Source organism: Tupaia chinensis, unplaced genomic scaffold (assembly GCF_000334495.1).
Source record: "Tupaia chinensis unplaced genomic scaffold, TupChi_1.0 Scaffold000054_1, whole genome shotgun sequence".
Taxonomy (NCBI): Eukaryota; Metazoa; Chordata; class Mammalia; order Scandentia; family Tupaiidae; genus Tupaia; species Tupaia belangeri.
In genome coordinates this window covers 9,845,820-9,850,303 of record NW_006159512.1, presented here as the reverse complement: position 1 = coordinate 9,850,303, position 4,484 = coordinate 9,845,820, and positions in this window count along the sequence as shown.

Sequence of the window (4,484 nt, the reverse complement as noted above, 5' to 3'; positions counted from 1 at the left end):
CGGTCGGCGGCCACGCCTGGACTCCCGGTCCCGGCTGGGTGTGTACTTCGCCCCGGGGTCATCAGTGCGTTCCACGCAGAGCAGCTGGAGTGCGCGTGGATGCCACCGGGAGAGCTCGTCTGTCACCTGTGTTTCCGTGTCAAGCTGCTCAGAGTGCAGATAGAGTACATTCGAGACAGTACTTTCTAGAATCATGTTTCCTGTCTGCCTCTCGCTGGGAGCGAAAGAATGCATTTTTCACCAACACAGCTCTTTGGGATTCCCAAAATAGCATCCGTCACAAAATGACTCAGCGACCTGCTAATGCTGCTTGGGAAGAGTGGTTACCGGATGGTGGCCAGGGGCCAGCTTCTCCTCTTTCCTACTAGGTTCGTTTTTGTTTTATCTGAGCTGAGCTTCACCCAGTTGGACTAGGTCCAAGAAGCTACTTGGGTTCGCTTTTCAGAGAGGAGGGCCCCAGTTTTCTGGGCGTGTCACACAGGTCTGTGCTACTGAGAAGCGAGGGACTGTGGTGGCAAGACACTCCCCAGTGTCCCACAGCCCTTCCATGGCCTCATGGCTTTCTTTCTTTTTTATTTTGTTAGAGATCTTTGCTATAGGGTGTGTGTGCTTGCCAGAAACACAGAGAGAGACAAAGAGCAAGAATTCCCCCCCACGGAGGTGGCCATGCCACAATCCCTTCTCCTCCATTCTCCGCGTGGGCTCTTGGGCATGCACGCACATGCACACACACACACACCTAGTGTTAGTTTTAAGTCACTGGTCTGGGACTCAAACCTCAGTCAACTGCGTGGGACTCTAGCGATGTAACCATTACGCCATCTGCTAGTCCCTCTCTATAGAAAGAACAGCAGATGAGCTTCCATGGCACTCACAAATGGACATTGCCCACCATTATCAGGGGCTCTAAGGTAGGAATATAAAGGTCCCCACTCATGCCCCTTGGTTTGCAAAAAAGTTCTGACAAGTCATAGATCCACACTGCAGGAATGGCCGTTGCTCATTCAGACACCACTTCCCGCTGCCCAAGAGGACAAGATATATAAATTACCAGAGAGGCGTGCTATTATAAAGTGACATGAAATTGGGACCAGCAGTTAGCATAATGGCTATGTGGCTGGACTCCCATGTAGTTGACCATGGTTCAAGTCCCGGACCCGGTGGCTTAAACTCACGCCAGGCGTGTGTGCCTGCGTGCCCAAGATCCCGAGAGGAGAATGGAGGAGAAGGGATTGTGGCGTGACTGTCCCCCCTGGGGGGTGATTTCTCGCTTTCTGTCTCTCTGTCTCTCTCTTTTTCTGGAGAGCACACACGCCCTATAGCAAAAATCTCTCCAAAAAAAAAAAGTGGCATGAAATCTGCCTTGACTACAGTTCTTTTATTTCTATGTTGCACACAACTGGCTACTTGAAACTCATTTATTAGTGAGAAACAAGACTTTCTGGTGATGGAAAATGAGGTTCTGTTTCCATTGAGCTAAAATAATGGCAGTTTCTTCCCTTTTTGGAAATTCCTTATTCCTTCCATTTCAATACTAACCCCGGTAATAGACCACCAACTTACTCTCACTTCTAATATTTTTTAAAGAATGATTGATCTTATTTTATTTATTGTTATTATTATTATTATTTAATTTGCGCAGAGAGAGAATGGGGGGGAATGAGAAAGTAAGCTGCCAGGTCTGAGACTCGAACCAGTCAGCCCTGTGGGAGTCCACACCCCAACCACCATGCCACCTGCTGGCCCCTCATTTCTAACTTTTACCTGAAGAGAGGACCTGCTCCCCATCGGCTTGTTTGCAGCTCAGATAAAGTACAAACAAACAAACAAACAAACAAACAAAAAACCTCTACGAAATTATAAAATGGGGACCAGCAGTTAGCGTAATGGCTGTCGCTGAATTCCCATGTAGCCAACCACGGTTCAAGTACTGGACCCGGTGGCTTAAAATCACACCGGGCGCATGTGTGTGCGTGCCCAAGATCCCGAGAGGGGAAAGGAAGAGAAAGGATTGTGGTGTGGCCATCCCCCCTGGAGGGTGATTTCTCGCTTTCTATCTCTCTGGCTCTCTCTGTCTCTCTGGGGAGCACATGCGCCCTATAGCAAAAACCTCTCAAAAAATTATAAAAATGTATAATCAATACAAACCAATATTTGCATTCAAATGAAATATGCCGGAGACTGGTAACATAACTTGAGCATTTGTCCCAGTTAGGTTGTCCTAAGATGGCCGTCCTTGTCTCAAATGCCATGACCCTCTCAAACAGGAAGCCATGTAAACATAGTCTAATTGAGCTATAAACGAACCTATAAACAAAAGCATATCAGCAAATACATTTATTTAAACTTTCAAAAAGTTATTACAACAACGGGACCAGCAGGTGGTGTGATGGTTATGTTGCTGGACTCCCACATGGTCTACTGTGGTTCGAGTCCCAAACCGGTTGACTTAAAACTCACAACGGGCGCGTGTGCGTGTGTGCCCAAAATCCTGAGAGGAGAATGGGGGGTGATTTCTCGCTCTCTGTCTCTCTATCACTCTCTGTCTCTCAAGCAAGTGCATGAACTCTATAGCCAAAAAAAACCAACCAACCAAACAAACAAACAAAAAACCTCTCTTAAAAAATAACAATGTTGGTGCTGATGATTTTTAAAACTATAATATAGGAGACTGGAAAGAGCTATCATAAAATAAATGATAAGGATAAATGGAGTTTCTAGTACTGACCCTGGTGACAATAGTCATATTTAATATATTTGAACATGACCTTAAAACCAGTGAACTGTGGTATAGGTAACACCATTGGATACCCTCAATATGCATCAATTCCACTGGAGTCCACTTGGGGTGCTATACTTCCAAGTTATACTTTTCAAATGATTGTCTACACAACTTCATAAAGTTGAGGCCTTTATAAGTAGTTTTGCAGCTTGTGATGTTCTCAGTGAGGAATTACAGAAAGATCATGAAAAAATGGGATGCCATTAAGAGGAATTATACATATATATAAAATTCTCTTTTTGCTAGATGGTGTGTGGACTCACTGGAGAAAGAGAAAGCACCTCATGGGCAAGGTCACGCCACACGCCTGCTCCCCCATTCTCCCTCCTGCTGGGATCTGGGGTATGCATGCACCCCATGGACATGGTCACTCCACACCCCTGCTCCCCCATTCTCCCTCCTGCTGGCATCTGGGGTATGCATGTTTTTCAAGCCCCTATTGGAACCACATAGTGGGCCATGTGGGATCCAGTTGCCTTAACTGCCCTGCCACAAGCTTGTTCAAGAATAATATATTTTAAGTTTATTTATTGAGAGAAAGAAAAAGGGAGACAGAGGGAAACAGAGGAGATCCTTGACAGGCTTTCTTCACACCCTGACCCTCCCTCCAGCAGTCCAGACAGTCAGGATCACAGTGTGCCCATGGGGGTGCCTGGCACGTTCCAGTCAACCAGGAGCCAAGCCCAGGACCTTCCCTTGTGCCGGGTACAGAGCAGCTGTGCCCCACCACTGCCATCCTGTGCTTGGTTCAGAAAGTACCTTTAAAAAAATACTTTTTTGCCTTGTATAATAGAAAAGCACAGGGCTTCTGAACTTAGAAAATTGTGGACACTTTTGTCCCATGAACCCTGAATATATTTTACCTGAGGGTGTAGAGAATGACCGAAAGGCAGATCAGGTTGGCGTATGTGAATATGTGAATGATGTGGGAGGGATAGCCAGTGCAGAAAGAAAAAGGCTGAGCAAAATATGCTTAAAAACCAGCAAACTGGGGCCAGCAGTTGGCGTAATGGCTATGTCGCTGGACTCCATGTAGTTGACCACAGTTTGAGTCCCGGACTTGGTGGCTTAAACTCACGCCGGGCACGTGTGCGTGCGTGCCCAAGATCCTGAGAGGAGAATGGAGGAGAAGGGATTGCGGCGTGGCCATCCTCTGGGGGGCCATTTTGCTTTCTCTCTCTCTGTCTCTGTCTTTGGTACATGTGCATGCGTCCTATAGCAAAAAACCTCTCAAAGAAAACAAAACAAAAAACAGCAAACCAACAACAACGAACAGCCACAGAGAAACCCAGTTAAGTATTTTTTAAAATGAGAAGGCAGGTTGGTAGGTGGTGCGGAGGCTAAGGTGCTGGATCCTGCATGGCTGACTGTGCTGACTCTCCTGGACCTTGTGCTTGAAAATTGTGCTGGGCAGATGGCATAATGGTTATGTTGTTGGACTCTCATGTAGTCAATTATGGTTCAAGTCCTGGACTCAGCAACTTAAAACTCATGTAGGGCGCATATGTGTACATGTCCAAGAGCCCAAGAAAAGAACAGAGAAGGAGGCGTTGAGAAGTGGACATGCCTCCGGGGAATGATTTCTCACTTTCTACCTCTCTGTCTCTACCTGTCCCTTTGGCTAGCATGTGTGCCCTATAGCAAAAGAAAAAAAAACCTTTCTCAGGGGGAAAAAAAAAGAAAAGAAAGAAAATCTTGCAGG